The following is a 25,636-nucleotide window of genomic DNA, read 5'->3' on the forward strand; positions in this document are numbered from 1 at the left end:
CATTAATGGGAAGATTTCTAGGATAGAAAGGGATGGTCCTTTTTTTCCTTTAGGTCCCATGAAAGTGCCACTTGGAAATGCTTTATTAAGTAGAGGAATCAGACAATAAATTCATTTTTAAATAAAACAATACTGTAGCTCAGACAGTTGGTACCACACACTTTGTAGACAAGATTATCTGTCCAGGAATTTGTTTTCATATACTCATCTCCAACAATAAGAATCAAAGATGCCCCCTGATGCCAAGCACTGCGTGTTATGATAGTCTCCTGTCAAAGCGATCATCAATTGCTTGTAGTCAAAGAGACATAATATATAGATTACTCCTTTTTTTTAAAGGTTTTATTTTCTTGAGAGAGGGAGAGATGATGAGCAGGTGGGAGGGGCAGAGGGAGAGGGAGAAGCAGATTCCCCACTGAGCAGGCACTGGACACGAGACTCAATCCCAGGACCCTGAGATCATGATCTGAGCCGAAGGTAGACACTTAACCAACTGAGCCACCCAGGTGCCCCTGTATAGTACTACTCTTAAATTTAGGAGTAGCTAGCATCTTCTGCGTGTATGAGACATCACAAACTTTCCAAAAGCAAAGGCAGGTGTGAGAGATGCTGAATTCACAAGCATGTCACTAGACTTTTCTTTAGAGACATGTACATTAGCTGTGTCTCCTGGTCAGTGAGGGTAAGCTGTGAAGGGAGGAGCACACTTATTTTTCATGAAGTAAAACTGGAGATAAAGTCAAGTAATGAGAAAGTAGAACTTCCTTAAGAAAGAAAGAAGGGAAAGCAGAAGAAATGGTGACTCCATAAAAAGATGAGATTGGCAAGCACTACCCTCATGCAAGGGTTTGGTCAGCTTTGCTTGGGGGCAAGGAATGATATCTTCAGAGTTAGCAAACAGTTTGTAGGAAGAAGTACATATTTAAATTAAAATCCTTTGTAAGTTATATCAGTTTCTTTTTTCCGACTCTCAGTCTTCAGTGTTGTTGTGATGATATTTTTTAGATAAGATTAGCATTTAAATCAGTAGACTTTGAATAAAGCAGATTGCCCTCTATAATGAGTGTCGGCCTCATCCAAACAGTTGAAGGTCTTAAGAAAAACACTGACTTCCCCTGAGGAAGAGGAAACTCCGCCAGAAGACTGTCTTCAGACTCGAACTGCAGCATCAACTCCCTCCTGGGCCTTTAGCCTGCCAGCCTACCCTGCAGATTTTGAGGATTTGCTATTTCCTTGAAATAAACCTCTCTCTCTATATGCACACATGCACACACACATTCCCTATTGGCTGTGTTTTCTCCTTTTCTAGAGAGCCCTGACTATTCTAAGTTCTTACCAGAGTCTCTTTCAAAAGGAGAGAAGAGGTATAGGTCCCCAACTCCAGAAGGTACTCAGGATGGGTAACTTGGGTGGGCAAAAATTGGGAGGTTCTCATTGGCCCTTTTGTATCTGAATGCTAAAACAGGAAGTGGCCTTGACCCACAATGAGCCAGATTAGGCAGAGACCGTTAACTGATAGTGGTCTTAGCATAAGCCGATCCCATGTTCCAATGCTGGCCCAGGAGGTAGGTAGAGGTGCATTGACATGGAGTTGGGGGCACGTGGTGGGATGGTACCTGGGGATACCACCTACTACCCATTATTATTGCTGTCAACTGTTTCCCCTTGGCTCATGCCACCCTACTTCCTTCCTTAGTTCCTTGAAAACTTTGGCTGCTGGCCCTAATTCTATCATCATTTTTCATGACTTCAGCATGTAGAACAGATGACCCATCTAACACTCTGGCCTCTCTTTCCTTTACTTCCTCATTTCCAGCAACACATTATTTTCCACCACACCACAGCCAAGTTTCATCTTAGACCTTGTCATCACCAGTAACTGCTCCAGTTCCAAAATCTCAGTTTCAAAATCCACCCACCCCATATACCATTTCCTGTACTTCTGGCTTATGTGCTCTGATACCTCTCTGCCACAGGTTTTTGACCAGGGATCCCACAGATTCCTTAATCCGCTGCTTTCTTATGACCTCTCAACATCTTCCTGTTTTGTCTGATCCCCTCCTTATTCAGCTTATCATCACATGACCCATCATTCCACTATCACCATCAGCAAAGCCTTCAGCTACGTGGAGGTAGACTGCATGGGCCTCATTGGTCCCTTGGACCTGTGGATTCTTAAAGGACTAGGCTCTCAGTAAATTATTAGGGCAAATGATGAGGCAGTAAGGACATTTAAAAATCTTGAGGGAATTGGAAACTGATTTGTCAGCTTGTAAAATAGTTATTTCTTTTGAGTATATTAGGTTTGAGGATTCTTCTAGATGGCAAGGATTAGCCTTGGCTTTCTGAATCCCCCAAATGAAGCAACCTCATGTAATCACCAGCTCTGAAAGCCTTTTACTTGATCTGATTTTCAACAGGTGGAGATTTTCTTCTGTAGCACTTCGGGGACTTTGGGGGCTTTCTGGTTTCTTGTATAATATCGAGCAAAGAGACTGATTATCACAGATCTTTTGGTTGCTGATGGTCCAGTTCCAAAATAATCTGGTCATACTAATGCCCAGGGGTTGGTGGTTTGAATAGTCTTTAAATCTTCTACTCATGTAGGCAAACCAGTACCCACATTTGACTATTAAAATTAATTGAAATGAGATAAAATACAAAATTTTGTTTCTCTGACTAGCCATATTTCCTCATGTTCAATGGCTATATACAGCTAGTGACTACCATAAGAACATTTCCATCATCACAAAATGCTCCATTGGGTGGCACTGTTTTAGATCAGGGATGACAAACTACAGCCTTGGGCCAAATCTGGTCCTTGGCTTGTTTTTGTACAATGTACGAGCTAAGAATATTTTTTTACATTTTTAAAAGATTATAAATGTAAGCAAAGAATATGTAAGTAGGACTGTGTGTAGTGTGCAAAGCCTAAAATATTCATTATCTGGCCTTTGACAAAAGAAGTCGTTAACCTTGTCGTAGGTGACAAATTACTTCAGTGGTTTTGTTTTTGTAATGTATTGTGGAATGTAACTCCTTGTGATCAAGAATCATATTTTTTAAGGTGTTACTGTATGCAATCCAATACATGGCTTAAGTCTATTGAGTGTTAATCAAACATATTATTGAAAGCTTTTTCAGCACTAGTTGTTGGGAAGTTTTAGATGAATGAGACATTCAAAAAAGATGAAGTTCAGAGTTTAGTGGAATAGGTAGACCTATGAGGTCTTAGCTATAAAATTAATGAGATGCTGCTAATAATGGTGTTAAAAATGGTAGTGTTAGAGCATAGAGGGTGACGAATTCTGAATATAGCTATGTGTGGCTGGGGAGTAAAGAATGCAGCATATAAGTGGGACTTTGAAGGATGAGTAGACGTTAAATAGAAGGGCAGTCAGGTTCTATAAATAGCAGAAGCACACGTGTAGAACAGTGAAAACAGAACACAAGGTGCATTTGAAGAGACGTCAGGTAGCCAAATGGGAGATTTATTCCTAAGATGGGGAGTAAGCATTGTACCAGGAAACAAGCAAAGGAGGTTGGAATTTGATGAGAGGTGCTGGTTTTCTACCACTAACCAGTGAATGGGCAGTCTGTCGTGGATTCTCAAAAAAACACAAACCCTACTCTGTTGAGTGCCTTTTGGGAAAATGCTATATCCATTTTTATGCCTATTGGTGTGGCTTCTACACTTACCAGATGTGACAAAGGGCTTTGAAGCTACTAAAATGATGGACTCGGGGATATTTATAGCAATGGGAAATTGACAAAGCATCCCTATGGATTTAGCTTGACTCAGAACTTTTCCATTTCCATACTGCTTGGTTCCAACAAGACTTGTTTATTGGGAGGAGTGGATGGGGAAGGTGGTCACAAACAACCACTTCTCCAGGTTCACCTATAACAATGTACAATATGCTTGAGACTGCAGGGAAGAAAACCAGAAGAATTTTTCCTTTGTACACACAGCTCTTAGAGAGCTCATTGTTGAATTCCCGGGAAACCAGGCAGGGTGATAGACCCAGAGTGAGAATCAAAATACTATATAACACCACGGGACTGCATCTAATGAACTTCGGTTCCCAGCTCCATTTTCTGGAATTTTTTGATCATGAGTGTCTGACAAATGGCTCAGCTGAATTCTCTGAAATTCTCGTATTTGGTTTCTGGAAACGAATCAAGTGTTCTGTAAGCTTCTTAAATAATACCCATGGCTGATATAAAACTTCTGAGAAGGAGTTTGGATCTTCCCGTTTTCCACGTGATGACATTCAGTGTTTTATCATTAGCTGCGCTTGTTCAACGCTTTCATTTTATTTAGATATCAGAATTCATTTAATCAAGAGACCATCTTTTCTAACTAATGGCTGTAAGTGCCAGACACAGAATAGATTGTGCCAAGTTTAGAACCTATTCAGAATTCATGGATATGACATTTCAGCCTGAACTCAAACCTCTTGGTGTCTCAGTTAATTTTTATTTGGCAAAGAAAAATTTCCAGGTTTTGAAAAGGGAAAACAAAACAAAAGAAATCTTCTGTAGAAGCATATTTTAAGGCTTCTTGGATACCATATACCATTTAGGGAAAAAAAAATATACTGATGTTTTAAAAGAAAGCCAATCAGAAACACATGGATTAAATTGTCTTCAAAGGAAAAAAAAAGATTTAAATAGTAAGAGGGACTAGGACTTTGTAAAAACCTGATGATGTTTTCAAGACCCCAAAGTTTGGGAACAAAATGAATAAATATTTAATATATTCTTAAGATAGATGTATTTTTATCTAACCAAATTTAATCATCACTGATTTATCTCTTACTGCCTCAGCTTTGTAGATGAGGAATGTGAGATAGTAGGTCCCCAGGTCACAGCACATGGAGATCAAGGGTTTATCCATGAGCTGGTTGTATCACTTACTCTTGTCCCAGAATGTGGGAAGGTGAGGCAGGAGTAACAATTTGCTGGTAAGTCTTAGATAGTGATCTAGTGTCGTGATGAACTCCAGTCCTTTGGACAAGAGAAACCTATTGGTCTTTCATAAAGCCAAAACTCAGGGCTGCACACTAACAGGGATTATATAATATTCTCTCTCTTTCTCTATGTAGGCACATTGCATTATAAATGCGTATAATTTATGCATACTCAGCCATTACTGCTGTCCAAAATTTATAATGAAAAGAGGGAGATAGACAGAGACCAAAAGGTAACAGTAATTACAGGTGATTCCAGTTACCATTCTGCTCAGGTGAGCATTCGATGGAAGACAAAACCCATGTAACATTCTTAGTGAGATCTTCTTGCCACACAAAAAGTAACTCTGGTCATTAAATAAACAGATATGTGTTTGTGTGTGGAATGGTCCCTTAATGGAAGCAACTAGTACAGCCTCAGCTCAACCAAGGTAGTGGTGATTTCTTTTCCGAAGATAACCCTGAGAATGTACTGGAAAGTTGTCCATTTGCTTGCAGTGTGATCCTCTTCTAAGAATTTTCTATGAGAAAATTTGATATTATACAAATTATTTTCTTATGCCCTGATTTTAGGTCTTCACCACTCCGTAAAATAGATTTCCACTATCATCAGCCTGCAAGAGTCCAGAACCTAGGAGAAGACCAAGAGTTTCCAAAAGGTAGGAAGTTCTAGCGGTGACATAGTGCCATCAACCAATGCTACTGTTGAATGGGAAACATTAAAGACAGAAAGAAGGAAGAGCCGGCTATCCAATAAACATTGGCAAGAGACAGGCTGGGCAGAATCCTGATTTTCTGTACTTGGAAAAAATACAAGGAGAAAGGAAAGAGGATTGTGATAGCAGGAAGGAAGTGAAGAGAGCCGCTCAGCAGAGGCTGGGAACCAGGGGCGGCTTCAGCACAGAGGAGTCGCCATGTTGGACATGCGTAGGACTTTTAAGTGTTTGACTCATAGTCATAGAAACCGCTGTCTGCTGCTTCTAATAGAAAATTACAGACCCTACATCTACTGAGGATCAGTTACGAAAGTAGGCAGATTTAGAAAGAACACAGAGTTCATTTCATTATGAACCTACCTCTTTTCATCTGCACAATGGTGTTGATAATGATTTTTAACCCATTGGATCACTAAGTGATTTAAATGAGATATGCCAAAGTACCAATGTGATCCTTGGAAAATGGAACATAGAAAAGGCTAATCTTTACTGGGGGGCGTTTGGAAGGCTCTAAATGTAGATTTATCTGTCAGATCCTCTAGGAATTTGTAATAAAACTCCATCTTCCTGGGTATAGAAAATAAGGGCTGGATGGGAGGCCTTAGAGTCAAATTGACTTGAACTTGAATCACTTCCATGTCTCTAGCTGCTTGATATCCTTGAAGTGACAGCTCTACTGACCTTTGGAGTTCTTGGGAAGATTAAATGAGGTGGCAAAGACATTGAAAGAACTAAGTACACAGTTTTCACTTAGAATCTCAGTTCCTTTCTCCTTCACTCTATTTTTGTAGTATCTCAGACAGATTTAGCATAGTCAAAAACAAATTTTAGAATATTGTTTGTGTGATGAAGTTATGAATTGTGTTTTTTAACTGCTTAAATGACCTCAAATATTTCTAATTAGCAACATTTTTTTTTTTAATTTATAGCAAGGTCTAAACATCTGACAATGTGATTCAATTTTTTTTTTTTTTTTACCTCTGAGGTTTAGTTCAACTATTTTATACAAACACACGCACACACATGCACAAGATACAAATTCTGTTACTCATGGATAAAGACAGTTATTTTTGTTAGATTTCTTGAGGTATAATTTACCCATAACACAGCTCATCAATTTAAAGTATGTGATTCAGTGAGTTTTGACAAATGTAGAAAGTTAGCTCAGCACCTCTCCTATGAGGTTACAGAATATTTTCATCATTCCCTGGTTCCTCCTTTGTAGTTACAGGCCTTCTACTACCCCCGATCTCTGACAATCACTGTTTTTTCCCCCCCCTTTCCTTTCCTAGAGTTTCGCCTTTTCTAAAATTTTAAACTAATGGTATCATACAGTATGTAGTCTTTTGTGTCTGGATTTTTTTCAACTTAGAATTATCTTTCTGAGATTCGTCCATATTGCTGAAAGCATCATTTGTTTGTACCTTTTTATTTTATTTTTTTATTTTGATTTTTTAAAAAGATTTTATTTATTTATTTATTTGACAGAGAGAGAGAGAGAGACAGAGATCACAAGCAGGCAGAGAGGCAGGCAGAGGCAGAGAAGAGAAGCAGGCTCCCCACTGAGCAAGGAGCCCGATGCGGGGCCCGATCCCAGGACCCTGAGATCATGACCTGAGCCAAAGGCAGTGGCCCAACCCACTGAGCCACCCAGGCACCCTGTACCTTTTTATTGATGATGGGATGATCCCATTTGATCATGGCACCATTGAGTATACATTCACAAGTCGATGGCCATTTGAGTTTATTCCAGTGTCTTGGTATTGGGAATAAAACTGAGAACACCATGTAGACACAAGTCTTTGTGTGAATGTATACATACATTTCTCTTGAGGAAATGCCTGCATGTGGAATTACTAGGTTTTATGGTAAGGGTGTGCTTAAATTTGTAAGAAACTTTCAGATTATTTTCTAAATTGCTTTCCTGTTACTCATTCTCATTTGTGATGTAGACTACTTTCAGTTTCAGTTGCCCCTCATCGTGACATTTGATAGTCAATATGTTAAATTTTAGCCATATCTAATGAATGGGTGTGGTATCTCATTATAGTTTTATTAGCATTTTCTTAATGACTGGTGATGTTTGGCCTATTTTCATATGCTTATTTGCCACCCGCTAATCAGACTATAGAGTGTCTGTTCAAATCTTTTGTCCAAAGTTTTAATGAATTGTTTGTCTTATTATTGTGTTGTAAGAGTTCTTTATAGATTCTGAATACAAGCACTTTATAAAGTATATATATTTTAAAAACACCTATCTATCTATTTAACTGGTCTACCATTTATTGTCTTAATATATTTGAAGAGTATACTTTCTAATTTTGATGATGTATAATTCATTAACTCTTCTTTTATATTTCATGCTTTTTGTGTCCTGTTTAAGATCTCTGCCTAACCCAAAGTTTCACAGTTTTTTCTATTTTATTCTAAAAGTTTTTTCTGTTTTCTTCTATAAATTTTGAGCTCTTAACTCTTTTATTTAGGTGTATGATCTATTCTGAGTTATTATATGAGGTGAAGTTTAATTTATTTTAATATAAAGGTACAGTCATTCCAATGCAATTTGTTGAAAACAAAATCCTTTTCCGGTTGACTTATTTTGGCACATTGCTAAATCCAGTTGTCAACATATGTGTGGATTTATTTCTGGGCTTTCTGTTTTATTGATCTGTATGCATTAGGCAAATACCATGCCATCTTACTTAATGTAGCTTTAGATTAAGTATTGAAAGTATCATGAGTCTTTCAACTTTATTTCTAATTTTAAAATTAGTTTGTCTATTCTGGATCCCTTGGATTTCCATATAAGTTTTAGCATTAGCTTTCAAATCATTACAAAATATAGTTAGGATTTTGTTGGGCAATGCACTGAATCTATAGATCAATTTGGAGAAAACAGCGATCTTAAAAATAAAAAAAAATCACCTGATAATGAAAATAATTTAGCTCTGCCTTTGTTTTCTTTAATTTTTCACAGCAATATTTTATAATTTTCAATAAGTATGACTTATACATATTTTATTAAATATATTCCTTTTATTTCATATTTAATTTTAATGTAAATGGTATTTCTTAAAATTCTAATTCTGATTATTTGTGGCTAATAAGTAGAAGTTGTTAAATATTTATCTAGTACACTATAATCTTATGAACCTGACATCATTTCTGGGATCCTCTATGGAAATTCCTTAGGATATTTTACATAGATAAATGTGTCCTCATGTGAACAAAGACAGTTTGAATTCTTTCTTTTCAATATATATTCCATTTACTTATCTATTCATTGATTGATTGATTCATTCATTCATTCTTCCTTTATTGCTCTGGCCATAATTTAGAGCATAATGCTGAATGGTAATAATGAGAACAGACATCCTTCTCTTGTTCTTTATCTAAGAGGGAACACATTCAGTCTTTATCCATTAAGTATAATATTAACTGTAGGTTATTTGTGGATGCCCTTTATCAGATTGAGAAAGTTCTCCTTTATTCCTATGCTGAAAAGGTTTTTTTTTTAATCATAAATGTTTAATTTTTTCCAGTCCATTTTATGAATCTATTAGGTCATTTTTATGTATTTTCTTTTTATGTTTCTTAATGTGGGGAATTATACTGATGGACTTCCAAATGTTAAACCTACTTTGAATTACTGGGATGGGCTCAGTTTGCTTAATTTTTGTTAAAAGTTTTTTGCCTATATATTCAAGAGGGATACTGTTCACTTATTTTCCTGTAATTTTTTTGGTTTTGGTGTCAAGGCAATGGTGGTCTCATCAGTGAGTTGAAAAGATTTCCTTCTGTGGCATTTGCTAGAATAGTTTGACTGAAATTTGCATTTTTCTTATTTAAATGTTTTAGATGATATACTAGTGAAGGCATCTGTTCTCAGAGTTTTCTTTTTGGGAAGTTTAAAAATGATGAATTCAATTTCTTTATTAGGTGTAGACTTTTCAGGTTGCCTTCTTGTTTTGTGTTGACCTTTGGTAGCTGGCATCTTTGAAGGAATTTGTCTGTTTCATCAAGTTGCTGGGTTTCTTTTAAAAAATTGTTCATAATATTCCCTAATTAAAATTTTAACATAGATAAAATGGATAGTGATGTCCTTTCTCTTGTTCCTGACATTTTTAATCACATCTTCTTTCTGTTATTCATTATTGGCTTGCTAGAGGTTTATCCAGTTCAGTGATCTTTAGAACCAAGTTTTTAATTCGTTAGTGTTATCTATTTTATCTTGTTTTCTATTTCATTGACTTCTGCTCTGCTTTTTAAAAAAATTTCCTTCTTCCTGCTTACTTTGGGTTTACTAGCTGTTCTTTCTTATTGTACTGCTGCTCATTTCTCTGTTTAGTTTTGTTAGCTTTTGCTTTATGTTTTTAGGTGTTTCTAAGTTGGACACATAAATATTTACATATTTTCTTGATGTCTTTTTTTAAAAAGATTTTATTTATTTATTTGACAGACAGAGATCACAAGTAGGCAGAGAGGCAGGCAGAGAGAGAGGGCGGCCAGATGGGTGCAGGCTCCCTGTTGAGCAGAGAGCCTAATGCAGGGCTCAGTCCTAGGACCCTGAGATCATGACCTGAGCCAAAGGCAGAGGCTTAACCCACTGAGCCACCCAGATGCCCCTCTTGATGTCTTTACTCACCTATTATATCATCACTATCATCACCTTTTTGTCTCTTTTTATCATTTTTAGTTAAAGTCTATAGTACCTGATGTAAGTATACCTACCCCTGCTTTTTTGGTTACCATTTGCTTGAAATGTTTGTTTTTGTTTTTTTTTTTTTCCCATCTCTTTGCTCTCAGTTTGTGTATGTCTCTTGTAGGTTAAAGTGAGTCTCTTAAAGACAGCATATTATTAGATCTTTTTAAAATTTTAAATCCATTCCACTATTCTATGTCTTTTAATTTGATAATTTAATCCATTTGCATTTGAAGTAATATTGATGAGTAAGGACTTACTATTGCCATTTTTCTTCTTTTTTGAGAGCGAGAAAGGGAGGTAGAGGGAGAAAGAAAGAGAAAGAGAGGTCACACGCATGAGGGGGTGTGGAGCAGAGTGAGAGGGAGACAGAGAATCTTAAGCAGACTCCATGCTCAGCCCACATAGGGCTTAGTCTCACCACCTCAAGATTATGTCCTAAGCTCAAATCAAGAGATGGACACTTAACCAACTGAGCCAACCAGGTGCCCTACTATTGCAATTTTAAAAATGTATTTTCTGATTGTTTTGTAGATCCATTTTTCCTTGTTTCTTATCCTGCTGTCACGTGTGTGTGTGTGTGTGTGTGTGTGTGTGTGTGTGTGTATGTGTTTTGAAGTCTTTTGGTAGCAGTATGTTTTGACTTCTTTATCATGTTCTTTTGTGTAATTAATATAGGATTCTCTCTTGCAGCTAATATAAAATATTTTCAACTTAAAACACTATTTTATTTTTTTATAACAAACTATTTTAAACTAATAAAAACTTCACTCAAATTTGTAAATGTTATACTTTTACTACCTCTAACATTTTAATTTATTGTCTTTATAATTTACGTATTTTTATATGTGTACCCAGTAATAGGTTGTTATTATTACTTCTACTGTGTTCACTTTTATTTTATTTATTTATTTATTTATTTAATATTTTACTTATTTATTTGACAGAGTGAGCAATCACAAGTAGGCAGAGAAGCAGGCAGAGAGAGAGGGGGGAAGCAGGCTCCCCACTGAACAGAGAGCCCGATGTGGAGCTCGATCCCAGGACCCCGAGATTATGACCTGAGCCGAAGGCAGAGGCTTAACCCACTGAGCCACCCAGATGCCCACTGTGTTCACTTTTGACACTTCTAAACTACAGTTGTAAGTGAATTATGCACCACTATTTTACAGCAGAATCTAACTATAACTATGTATTTACCATTACCTGTGAGATTTATGCTACCTTTTTATGTTTTTATGATGTTAATTAGCACTGTTTAACTTGTACTAAAAGAACTTCCTGTAGTATTTGTTGTAAGGCAGGTCTGGTGTTAATGAATTCCCTCATCCTTTGTTTGTTCAGGAAAGCCTTTATCCTTCCTTTGTTTCTGACAGCTTTTTCAGGATAGACTTCTTGGTTGGTAGTTATTTTCTTTTATATATTTTGAATATGTCATTCCAGTCTCTTCTGGTCTACAAAGTTTCTGTTGAGAAATCTGCTTGTAGTCTCACGAGGGTTACCTTAAATGTAACTTCTCTTTTTTCTCTTGCTGCTCGGTCAATTCTTCCTTTGTCTATAACTTTTGACACTGTAATGATAATGTGTCTTGGTGTATCCTGTTCAAATTCAGCCTGTTTGGGATCCTTTAGGCCTCATAGATTTGATATCTATTTCCCTCCTCAGGCTTGCAGAATTTTCAGCCATTATTTTTTGACATATCCATTCTGTTCCTTCCTCTTCCCCTGGAATTCCCATAATGTGAATAGTCTTTTATTTTGTCCCATAATTCATGTAGGTTTTCTTTACTTTTTTTTCATTCTTTTTTCTTCTTACTCCTCTGATTGGCTAATTTCCAATGTCCTATTTTCTAGGACTCTGATTCTTTTTTCCATGTGGCTGAATCTTTTGAAACTCCTTATTGAATTCTTCAGTTTAGTTACTGTATTTTTCAACTCTAAGATTTCTGTTTGTTTTTAATGGCTGTTCTATCCTTAGTTTTTCTGTTTCTTTGGCACAAATTGAATATTTTTATAATTCCATTTTATTTCCTTTGTTAGTTTGTGGTATATATGTGTATGTATAATATACATACACATATATATACATACTTATACATTTTTTTTTTTGAAGTTAGAAACCAAACCCTGCTTTATAAGGCTGAGTGGCCATCAGTGGCTTCTCTGCAGAGATAAGAGGCACCAGCCAGTGAACCTTCCTCGCCTTCTCCCCAATCCCACCACCCCTCCAACCCTCCAGATACCCATTTCTGCAATTCAACCACTTCAAAAAAATACTTTGAGGAAGGGACTGGGGCTCAGTCTGGCTAGCCAGCCAGCCGGCTGGCCAGTTCCCATGAGGTAGCTAACACCGGTGCTCCTAGGTGGGGGCTAGTGGAGAGAGGCCATTCACGAGCTCACGGCAGCCAGGAGTGAGTCACCGGTTGACTGGGAGTTGGGGGAAGAAGAGAGTCTCGAGGTCTGCCCAGAGGCTGGATTCTTTGCTGGTTTCCTCAAGGTCCTTGGAAGAGCTGGGTTTCCCGGGAAGAGGAGAAAGGCCAGCTTGGGTCTTCTTGGGCTTAGGATGGTCCCGTCTTCAGAGAGCGGTATGCTTCCCTCCGAGAACCTGTGTTTCCCCAGCTTGCCAGTCTCGGACTTGGAGAGCGCACTGAGTGCCACATCAGCCTTCAGGATGGTCAGAAGTGATGTTGGGAGAGACCACACTGGAGCAGAATCCGAGATGGCCCCTGTGTGGAACCCTTTGTAGCACCAACTGTGAAGCAGATCTACTCCTTTGAGCTTGTTGCAATGGTACTTCTGTTTCCACTGGGTGGTGAGAATGTTGAAATATCGTGGCTGCTCAAAAAAGTGGAGATAGCGCTTTTTATTTGTTTATTTGTTAAATATATAGGTATATTTTGGTATTATTTTTTAGTGATTGGTCTGGGGTTTATATTATTCATCTCCTGTTTAACATATTACATCACTTCACATCAGGGTAATAACCATACAAAAGTACATTTCTAGGGGTGCCTGGGTGGCTCAGTCCATTACGGGTCTGCTCTGTGTGGGGCCTGCTTCTCCTTGTCCCTCTGTCTGCCACTTCCTTGCTTGTGTGCATGTTCTCTCTCTCTGTCAAATAAATTAAAAAAAAACATTAGAAAAAATTGGCTGTGATATGCCTTACTGAGAATTTCTTTATGTTTTTTCTGCTTGGAGTTTGTTGACTATTTTGGATCTGTGCGTTTCTGGTTTTCTTCAAAGTGGAAAAATGTAGGTCATCATTTATTCAAATATTTTTTTCTTCCCTACTTCCTTTGGCCTCCAGTCACACATTTGTTAGAATGTGTGTTATTGTCCCACAGGATTATTGATGTTCTGTTCAGTCTCTTTAATCTCTGTTTCATTGTGGATTGTTTCTATTGCTATGTCTTACCAACTTTTCCTCTATAGTGTTTAATATAATGTTAATTATATTTTATTGTTTATTATCACATTTTAACCTATTGTATATATTATTTACATTATGTATATATAATATATTTTTTTATTTATGAACATTCTTATCTTACATTTCTCTGTTTAACACCTTTGTTCTGCCAACTGTATCACCTGTGTTATTTCTGGGCCTATTTGTTGTTTGTTTCTCCTGATGTGGGTCATATTTTTCTACTTCTTTATATATTGATAATTTTTTGTTGGATGAAAAATGTCTGAATTTCCTATGTTGGGTGCTATGTCTTTTGTATTCTTTTTAAATATTGTTGGAGTTTGTTTTGAAACCCATTTATTTAGACTCCGTTTGATCCTCTTGAAACATGCTTTTTAACTTTCGTCCAGGATGAGTTTGGCTCTACCACAGAAGAAACATTCCACCGAGGAACACATCTGTGTCCTTTAGGTTAGGAAGTGTTTTCATTTAGGGCTGCAGGAGTTAGAACTAGCTCACTGGTTTTCTGTGGGTTCCAGAGCCTTTTCCCTCTCTTTTCCAGCGATACTTCTGAACTCTTCTGGCAAAATTATATAATGCATGTTTTTCATAACATATACAGAACACAGATATACAGGAATGTAGGAAGACTCTATAAAATAATTGGCCTGTGCTTTTAGAAGTGCTAAGGTCACAAAATACAGAGGAAAACAGAAGGACTTTTTCAGATGAAAAGACAGTAAAGAAACAGGACAACTAAATGGAGTGAATGAGGAGATTGGATTTTGCATGGGGGAAAAATTGAAGCAACTGTAAAATTTGAATATGATCTGTGGATTAGATAATAGTAATATAACACTCTTAAAATACACTGATTCTGATGAATGAACTGTGGTCAAGTAAGCAAATGTTCTTATTCTTAAGAAATGCATGCCAAAGTCAGGGCACCTGTGTGGTGCAGTGGGTTGAGTGTCTGAATCTTGATTTCAGGTCAGGTCGTGATCTCAGGGTTGTGAGATTGAACCCTGCAATGGGTTCTGTGTTGGACAAGGATTTTGTGTAGGATTTTCCCCCTCCCTCTCCCTCTGCCCCTCTGCCCCTGCATGCATGCACACTCTTTCTCTGCTCTCTATTAAAAAAGAAAGAAATAATGCCAAAATATTTAAGGTTATGGGCATGATTTATACAAGTTTCTTTTAAATGGTTTAAGAAATCAAACACACACACACACACACACACACACACACACAGGCACACATACATAACACAAGCTAGCAAATGATACTGCAAATGGAAGAAAATGTGATTTTTGTTGAATCCGGAAGAGAGATACATAAATTCTTTGTATCTTCCTTACAGCTTATCTGAAAGTTTGAAATTATACAGAAAAAATTACCAAAAGTGAATTGGCTCAAACACAGAGGATTAAATTTCTTTTTATTACTAGGTGTACACTGCTTAACCTTTCGGGAGTTGATGGAGTCATTCTAAACATAGACAAAGTGGAATGATTTATAATTTTCTCCTGATTGCCCCCTTCCTCCCCTTTTTGAATCAAACTGAGCCACAACCCAGAAGCTTTCTGATGCCAGAACTGATATGATAGTAGCTTATCGTTGTCAGTCAAGGGGACAATTTGCCGCATGCCTCCCCGTCACTCCCCATTACCAGTGGCATGAAACCGACACTGAAAGAGAAGAGGGCCCAAGAAATAGCAATCCTTTCTTCCTGCAGTCATTCATCATAAGCTTTAGTAGCAGAATGTTCCCAAAGTCTTAGTGTAGCCTCATGAAACCAGAGCTGACTTCTTGCTAAATTCCAATATTAGTCACAGTTCTGTGGTCACGGTGCCTTTTTTTAAAAAAAATTTTGTTTTGTTTTGTTTGTTTAATTCAAAAAAAAAATTTCTCATGATGGAAACACTTTTTTTGGGTGGAACCAGGAGAGCTTGGGGTCAGGGGAGAAGAAGAGGGAAGGGTGTTTGTCATCCTCTGTTACAGGTGACCACAGAAGGCGCTAGCAGAGAAGAAAACCTTTCCAAAAGCAGTGGTCATTGTCAGACTCGGTCAAGCGGGAACAATGTAGGCAGTGTTACAAGTGAATGAAAACTTTTCAGCAAGGGCGTGTGTAGGTGTGTGGTGAGGGCACCATATGAACGTTAAAACAACCCACCGTGAGTTGCTTACGGCTTCACTCACCTCGTTCTGGTTACAGATAGCCCCACAGACCTCCTTGTCTTTGCTTGTTAACAGAGAAAAATGCATCTGATCTCCGTGTCTTGTCCAGATGATTAATGGGGACGTGACTGCAGGGATAAATACTATTTCCTTTCATGCATCCTCGGCATCAAGTACCACCTGCTCAGTTACCAAGGAGTGTCCTCTTACAATCAGTAGATGAAGTTGGGGTGAACCAGAGTGAGCGTCCAAGACTAATGGTAGTGTTTAACAAGGCAGGAAGCTGAATTGTAAGAAGGACACTGGAGGGTCGTATGTTTGGTTTCTTTGATCAGTTTCAATATGGCCAGGTGTCAATAACCGCCCAGGGTTCCGTGAAAACTGTCCCCCCTCACATACCAACTTTTTCCCTAGGAGGAACCTGAAAAGTTTCAGAGACGTGGATCGTATGATTATTCCCAGGGCTGGTCCTAAGTGAAATTACTCTCCCATGTTGTGTCCCTGTGTTCCAGTTGTCCTTTTAGGGATTCTTGTCTCACCCCTTCTCTTCCCCTAAAATCAGTCGTGTTAGAAAACACAAGGTGATACTTAAGATTATGAATCTCGGAACACTGAAACAAATAAAATAAAGTTAAGATGTTTTAAAGAATAAAGAAAAGAAAAAAAAGATTGAGGTTTGGACAGGCGAAGATTTAAAAGGAGGTGATTGAGTACAGACCTGATGATTGTAAATGATTTAAATAATCTCTTGTCTATCTACGAACCTTCTATAAGCATTATTGCCCTTATTTTAGAAATGAGGAGTTTGGGGCGCCTGGGTGGTTCAGTGGTTTAAGCGTCTGCCTTCAGCTCAGGTCATGATCCAGGGTCCTGGGATTGAGCCCCATATCGGGCAGGCTCTCTGCTCATCAGGGAGCCTGCTTCCCCCTCTCTCTCTGCCTGCCTTTCTGCATATTTGTGATCTCTCTTTCTGTCAAGTAAATAAGTTAAAAAAAAAAAAAAGAAGATGAGGAGTTTGAGGTAGGTACCCAAAAGATAAGCACTTTGCCCTAGGGCAAAGAGGTCATATTTGAAAGAAGTAGGATTCAAGCCCAGTTATGCATGACTCTAAGAGTCACCTCTGGTACCAGGTTGTGGAGATGGAGATCTTCTATCCTGCTCTGTCCTTCCTACAAAACACTGTCCCTTCATTCGACAAATACATCTTGAATACTCTGTATGCTGGGCACTGGGCCGGATGTTGGGGAAGCAATGCTCCTGAGACTAATAATGTCACTGCTTTCACAAAAGTCACAAGCTAGTAGGAAATATCAAAATAAACAACTGAACCCATAAAAATATAATTACAGAGTTGGATAAGTTTTTTTTTTTAAAGATTTTATTTATTTATTTGACCCAGAGAGAGAGAGATCACAAGCAAGCAGAGCAGCAGGCAGAGAGAGAGGGGGAAGCAGGCTCCCTGCTGAGCAGAGAGACCAATGTGGGGCTCGATCCCAGGACCCTGAGATCATGACCTGAGCCAGAGGCAGAAGCTTAATCCAGTGAGCCACCCAGGCGCCCCCAGAGTTATCCAGAGCTGGATAAGTTTTATGGAAGGAAAAAAAGTTTTATGGAAGGAAATATGCATGGCGATATGGTACAATCAATATGTGTGTATTGAGGTAGTCTTTGTGCAATTTGATTAGAGAGAGAGAGACTGTCAGAGCTGGTGACACTGAGACCTCAGACCTCGAGGATGGGAAGCAGAAAGCCACAGAAAAGCGAGGCAGGAGGGAGGGATCATGTCACCCAAACCCCCCAACTCCCAACGTTCAGCTCTTTTTTGCAAGTGAATCTTCAGTGCTGCTTTGAGCTTGTTTTGACTTGTAATTGCAGTGTCTCTTTCTGGACTGATGTGTAGGATAGATTACTGTTAGAGAGAGCCTAGATCAACATCCTTGTTACTTCCCAGGTAATATCTGTTCCTCATGATAATTGGATTCTCGACGTTTTTTCTACAAGTTCTGATTTGGTTTCACTTCCCATGGTGAGTGTATGTCGAGGGGAGGAGGGTGAGCTCCGGGGCACCTCAGCAGGTCGCTGCCTCCAATTCCATCTCGTACTTTCTGCTTGGAGGGGTTTAGTTAATTAATTAAGCTAAGAAAGCTTTGTCATCTGGACCATGCAGTTGCAGACCTCCTTGTACTTTGCATATATTTGCATGTGCTTTGTTCTTCCTAGAATGCCATTTTTTTTTACACTCTGCCTGTGTAAACTTCCAAAGTAAGTCTCTTACCAACTTTACCGTAAGACTCACTTTATCTGAGAAAGAATCACTCTAGTTACTTCTCTTCTATCTACTTCTTTTACTTTTATTAAATTTTGATTATTTGTACTTAGGACTCTTGTCCCTTAAATAATGTCTTAGCTCACCGAAGCTGCTAACCTTGCCCTAGCTCTTAGCGTGGTGCCTAGCACAAAGGAGACTCAGTAGATGCTAACTGAAAAGAATGCCTGGTGGCAGTTTACGATCTGCTATTAACTCAGAATTGTAATGTGTGGTCTTAAACAAGTCATTTACCTTCTCAGGGGCCTCAGTGAATTGTAAGATTTATAATACTTCATTGAGTGGATTAAATACTTTATAATATTAATTATTGAGTACTTTCTTTGAGGACTTACTCTCTACAGGCTCCATGTTTGGTCCCTTGCATGTACTTTCAGTCCATCCTCATGTCATTGTGATAAAGTTGCCATAGTTCTCATTCTCATTTGACAGGTACGAAGTTGAAGCCCAGGGGAGAAAAGGGACTTGTGCAACATCTCGCAAATCAGTAGAAATTAGGTCAAATTTGAACTGAGTTGGTTGGACTTCAAAATGCATGGTTTCAGGGTTCTGCTGAATTCTTTGCAACTCTGGATTTGTAAATAAAGGCGGGGAGCTTCTCCACCATTTTATTCTGACTTGGGCAATGTTCAAGCCACTGTAGGTGCTGATATTTTATTTGTTCCCCTGCTTATTTTCCTTTGTATGAATCTTTAACAGGTTTTTGTGGAAGTCTGTTCTAAAAAGAGCTTTGGGAGAAGGTTGAATGCCAATGTCAGAAGGGCCCCAACTTCTGAGAAAATCACAAAAGATGGGCAGGGCTTAAGGAAGGGAAGCTGGTTTGAGACCTCAGAGAAGCAGGCTGCTGGGGCTGCGGGTAGTGATAGCAGGTTAGGTAGGATTGAAAAGTAAGAGTAGAAGGCTCCCAGCAAATGTAACCAACCGTAAATCCCAAAACTTTGAAACCAACGCACATCAACCCTGGAACATGGTTCTATTTAACTTGGGAAGGTTTAACATCATGCCTCTGTGATTTAATCCTTGGGAACTAACAAAGCTCAAGTTATGAATCCCACAGAAAAGACTGCAGCAGTATGGGACACAAGACACCCTTGTAGAAGGGATCTTTCACCAGAACATGGCCAAGCCAGTCAGCATCTGATCTGCATTATGGTGGAGGGTCCATCCTGCTGGGTTCTGCCCATATCGGCCACTTTAGGGTGGACAGATGCCCGGGAGTAGGGAGGAAGAGCACATTGTCACATGAGCATTTTTGTAACATGTCATAGAGTTCTGTAGTTTATAGACTAGGGATGAGGGGCAGCTGAGCTGTGGTAGATGAATAGGTGGACAAGGAAAACAGGCATGAATGGATATGGAAGCTCTTGGCTTAGCACAAGACGACTAGCACTGCTGTAAAGGTCAGACTACCAAAACAAAGGTCTAGTTAGAAGGACTGACTAAATCCTAGACATTCTCTCTGCCCACTCCCTCCATTTTTTGTCTAACCTGCTCCAGGCAGCCATAGGCTGTTCCAAGAGCTCTTACCTCTTCCCTGTTTGATTCTTGGAGGTCTATTCCCTGCTTTTGCTGACTGCCTTAAGTCAGAGGTTGCCTGGACTTCCTGGTTTCCCAGGCACTTTCACATGTACCCTTTGCTGGCACTCCTGGCTCATCAGCTGTTGGTACCATCCCCGTTTCGTATATGGAGAAACTGAAGCTCAGAGAAACTCAGTGATTCACCTGTGGTCCCAGGCTAGAAACCATTCCCATTAGGAAAGAATCCAAGTCATTTAACTCCAAATGTTTGACTTGATTTTCCTTTCCTTTCCTTCCTTTCATTTCTGTGGTCACCAAAATTGACTTTGAGAGTCATGTCCCGAGCAAAGACTACGTCCTACTCTTTGCAGAACTGACCCTGCCTTGTTTTTCTCCGGGTGTTAGGTAGGCCTCAAGAGAATGTTCCTGAAGTTGGGTATGTGACAGTTCTAAGCTCCTGAATTGTTGTTAATTTCTCTGGAAAAGAATACTTTTATGAGGGTGACCATAAAATATATTGCCCAAAGTTGAGGTACATTTGAGATTCCAATGATCAAAAAGTAAGAAAAATTATATATTTTTGAACTATTTATATGACTTGGCTAAGTAGATATTAACATTTCTATTAAAAACAGCTTCCAAACACAAACTATATTCTAAAACTAAAAATAACACATATCAGTTATTACAAATTTCAGTTTTTGAAAAATGTGTGTTGATTATGAGAGTACTAAAATAACATGCAAAATAATTATTCATGGTATTTTAGCATATACTTATAACCAGCTTCTTAGTCACATGTTTCTAATATTATATCCTGAATGTTTTCCCTAAAGAATGTATCTTTCAATCTGAGCATATTATTATTTTTAAGTAGCCTGGAATCTTCTACAAAGTAGCATCTTATAGTTAATAACTTGGAAATTTTTGATATTTTCATTGCCTCTAATCTGTAGGCCATATTTTTAATTGAAAATAATATTTTTTCTATAAGAAAATTAAAAGTTTGCTAAATATAAACATTTCCAGTTGTAATTTTTGTGTGTTGAAATGCACATGTATTTCAACCCAAACATTTTCATAGGTACTGTCTTGTTCTACTGTTCGGTGCATCTTTGTTTAATAATTAATTTTATTTAACATATAACCAACTCAATTATCTGTATTTATGCTTCTTCCAATTATTTTGCCAGAACCTGATGTTAAAAAATGTAGGCTTTCTTTATTTCATTCTAACATAGAATATAAACTTACACAATTAAAATAGGAGCTCCATCAGAGATTTGCCACAAGTCAAGTTATTCCAAAGTATATTACAAAATTTCAAATTAAATCTTACACTCCAGTAGAATTCTCATTGCTTAATTTGTTTTGCTTCTTTGAAGATTACACAGAGATAAATTTCAACTCTTGTCAGTTTGAAATGTTGTTTTCAATAAGTACAATTAAATAAAAACAAAAATAATGGTTTATTTGGTGCTTCATTAACTAATTCTTTAATTGAAGCTTTCCAATAGGTTTTGAACAAAGTGCAGGTAAATCATATACAAAAAGTTTAATACGCTCTTTAGTCATTTTGGTTGATTTATATATTAGTTTTCCCAAGTCTCAAACACTTCTAAAATCTTTGTTCTTAGAAATAAAAAAAAAGAAATGGAATCAGATAGTAGGTTGGTATGAAAAAGTGGGCAGCAAAGAAAATATATGTCTCCATGATGTATTTTTTCTCAATATGAGCTTCATTACAAAGTTTTTTATTCACTCTAATTGTATATAAATAAAATATTTGTAAATTTTGAATTGTAACTTCTCTTTTCTAAATTTTCATTTTAAAAATAATTATAGACTGACCAGAAATTGCAAAAAAAATGGTAGAATCCTATGTCTCTTTCATCTAACTTTCCCCACTGACAATCTCTTATAAAGATGTAGTACAATATTAAAATCAGGAAATTGATATTTATACATTATTGTTAATTAGACTCTAGACTTTATTCAGATTTCCCCATTTTAAAACTTTCATTCGTTTGTGCATAGTTCCATGCAGTTTTATCCCATGTGTATGTTCATGTAACTACCAGTACCGTCAAGACACAGAACTCTTCCATGACGATGAAGGAAATTCCTTGTTTTACCTCTTTGTTACACGCACCTGCCCCTTCCTCTCCCCAGCCCCCAGTCCGTCCCTATGTCCTAGCAAGCACGAATCTGATATCCATCTCTGCAGCTTTGTCGTTTTTGCGAGTGTTACATAAACAGAATCATACAGCATGCAGTCTTTGAAGACTGACCTTTTTCACTAAGTGTAAGTGTCTTTAAAGTTCATTTATGTTGTTGAACACATTGTGGTTGATTCCTTTTTATTATTAAACATTCTTACATGGATGTATCAGAGTTTGTTCTACCATTTACTCATTAAACTGCATTTGAGATTTTTCTCAGTATAAGGCTGTTATGAATAAAACTACTAAGTTACTCTATATACAGGATTTTGTGTGGATGTAAGCTTTCATTTCAGTAGTATAAATGCTCAAGATTATGATTGCTGGGTCATATGGTCAGTACATGTTTCATTTTGTCATAAACTGCCGAATTATTTTCTAGAGTCTCTATACCATTTTAGGTTCCCACCAGTAGTGCTTAAGAGATGGTTTCTCATGCCCTCCCATTTGGTATTACAACTATTTTTTAATTTCAACTATTCTCATAGATATGTAGTTGTATCTAGTTGTGTTTTATTTTGCATTTCCTTAATAGCTAATGATATTAACCATCTTTTCATATGAGTGTTTGCCATCCATATTTCCTCTTTGGTAAAGTGTCTGTTCTTTTGCCCACTTTTTTAAACTGAATTGTTTTTTATTGTTGAGTTTTGAGAGTTCTTTATCTTTTCTAGGTATAAGCCTTTTGTTTGATACATAATTGGAAAATATGTTCTACCTAGCTGTAGCTTGCATTTTCAGCCACTTAACATAGCCTTTGACTGTTCTAAAGTTCTTAGTTCAATTTTAATTTTTTTTCATTCATGAATTGTCCTTTTGGTGTCATGTCTAATAAGTCTTCACCTAATCCTACATCCTTGACATTCTCCTGTGTATTCTAAAAGTTTTAGAATTTTACATACTATTTTGAATTGATATTTGGATGGGGTATGAAAATCTTTCTTTTTGCCTATGGATGTCCAGTTTTTCCAGGATCATTTGTTGAAAAGACCTTCTGTATTCCATTGAATTACTTTTGCATCTTTGTCAAAAATCAATTAGATGTATTTGTGTTGGTCTATTTCTGGGTTCTCTCTTGTGCTTCGTTGATTTGTATGTCTGTCCCTCTGCCAGTACCTCACTGTAATGTCTACTATGCTTATAAATTAAATTTTAACATCAAGTAGGTTGATTCCTACCATTTTTAAACTTCTTTAATTTTTCTTAGCTGTTATAACTGTTTTGCCACTTCATATAAGTTTTAGAATGTCTGTTGTATTTTACAAAAAAAATTTGCTGGGAACTACTTCTACTTATATGTAAATACTTTGAGTCAAAATGCATATTCCATATAATTGACCCATTCAAAGCTTATAGTTCAATGGCTTTTAGTATATTCATAGATTTGGATTTCCATCACCACAATTTTAGAACTTTTTTTTATTAATCCATAAAGAGAACTTGCTCCCATTAACCATCACTTCTCAAATTCCCTATCTATACCCCCAGGCTTAGGCAGCCAATAATCTTTCTATTGTCTAGATTTGCAAATTCTAGACATTTCATATAAATGGAAATCATACAGAACATGGTCTTTTGTGATTGGCTTTTTCATTTAGCATATGTTTTCAAGGTTCATATATGTTTTAACATGCATCAATGTTTCATTTTTTTAAGATTTTATTTATTTATTTGACAGAGAGAGATCACAAGTAGGCAAAGAGGCAGGCAGAGAGAGAGGAGGAAGCAGGCTCCCTGCTGAGCAGAGTGCCTGATGCGGGACTCGATCCCAGGACCCTGGGATCATGACCTGAGCCGAAGGCAGAGGCTTAACCCACTGAGCCACCCAGGCGCCCCATTGTTTCATTTTTTTAAATTGCCAAATAGTTCATTATGTGGATATACTACCTTTGTAATTATCTGTTCGTCATTTGATGAATATTTACGTTGTCTCTACCTTTTGGCTCTTATGAATAATGCCACTATGAACATTCATGACAGGTTCTTGGGTATTTTCACTTCTCTTGTGTATATACCTAGGAGTTAGATTGCTAGATCACATACTCATTCAATGTTTAACCATTTGAAGAATTACCATGCTATTTCCCACAGCAGCTCCAGCATTTTATATTCTCACTAACAGTGTATGACGATTCCATTTTCTTCATGTCCTTGCTAACATTTTTTATGATCTTTCATTTTTACTATAGCAGCCTTATTGTATTTGAAACCATATATCCTGTGGTTTTAATGTGCATTTCCCTGATGGCTCATGTTGAGCATCTTTTTCTGGTGCTCACTGGCCATTTTTATATCTTCTTTGGAGAAATGCCTATTTAGATACTTTGCCAATTTTAAAATTGGATTGTGTGTCTTTTTATTATTAAGTTATAATATTTTTTTAATGTTCTAGATACAAGAACAAGATACATGATTTACAGACTTTTTCTCCCATTCTTTGTTCTTTCTTTCCCTTTTCTTGACAGTGTCCTTTGAAGCATTAACGTTTTTAATTTTGATGTTCTCCAGTGTATCTAATTTTGATTGTGGTGTTGGTTGTTTTGTTCTTGGTGTCATATCTAAGAAACCGTTGCCTCCTCCAAGGCCATGAAGAAGACAGTTATAATCATAGTTGCTTATTTCAACACATACCATAAGCTACCATAACTATGTTATGGTACTAACATAAAATAGACATATAGATCAATGGAATAGAGTTCAGAGTCAGAGATAAATCCATACAATTATGATCTAGTGATTTTTGACAGGGATATCATGATCATTCAAGGGAGGAAGATAATCCTTTTTAAAAAAAAAGATTGAAAATTCTTTTAAACAAGATTATCTTTTCCTCCCGTGATGATCATGATGCTGGTGAATGGTGCTGGGACAACTGGGTATGTATGCACAAATGAAATAAATCAGATCCTTACCTCACACCATATAAAAAAATTAAAACTTTTTTTTTTTTTTTTTTTTTTTTACAAAACATAAATAAGGATGAAAAACTATAAAGATCTTAGAAGGAAACCTGGAGTAAATCTTTAAGACCTTTGATTTGGCAATGGGCTAATAGATATGACATCAAAGCACAAGCAACAACAACAAAAAATAGATATTGAACTTCATTAAAATTAAGAACTTTAGTGCATCAAAGGACACTGTCAAGAAAGTACAATGAATTACAGAATGGAAGAACATACTTGAAAATTATGTCTGATAACCACCTAGCATCTAGAATATGTAAAGAAATCACACAACAATGAAAAGGCAAAATAATTTAAAAATGTAGGCAAAGAACTTAAATAGACATTTCTCCCAAAATAAATAGAAATAGGTAACAAGCACATGAAAAGATGCATAACATCATTAGTCATTAGATAAATATGGATCAAAAACACATTGAAATTCTACTTCACTCTCACTGCAATATCTAAAAATAAAATACCAGGAAACAGCAAATGCTGGTGAGGTTATGGAGAAGTGTTCAGTCCGTGTGCATGACTGGAGGTAAGGTAAAATGTTTATAACACTGTGGAAAACTGTACCTCAGAACTGTCTCAAAAAACTAAACATAGAATTACCCCACAGCCTACCAATTCCACTCCCTAGGTG

At 37.2% G+C, this 25,636-nt stretch overlaps 1 long non-coding RNA gene across 1 annotated transcript; it reads left to right on the forward strand.

Annotated features, from left to right (window-relative positions):
- The first annotated feature begins 7,334 nt into the window (after window positions 1-7,334).
- LOC116570609 lies at window positions 7,335-22,602 on the forward strand. Its single transcript, XR_004277495.1, has 3 exons — window positions 7,335-7,350; window positions 15,628-15,632; window positions 22,549-22,602. It is a non-coding gene; the product is annotated as an uncharacterized LOC116570609 (long non-coding RNA).
- Window positions 22,603-25,636: the final 3,034 nt, after the last annotated feature.

This window comes from Mustela erminea, chromosome 12, assembly GCF_009829155.1.
Source record: "Mustela erminea isolate mMusErm1 chromosome 12, mMusErm1.Pri, whole genome shotgun sequence".
In the NCBI taxonomy this organism is placed as follows: domain Eukaryota; kingdom Metazoa; phylum Chordata; class Mammalia; order Carnivora; family Mustelidae; genus Mustela; species Mustela erminea.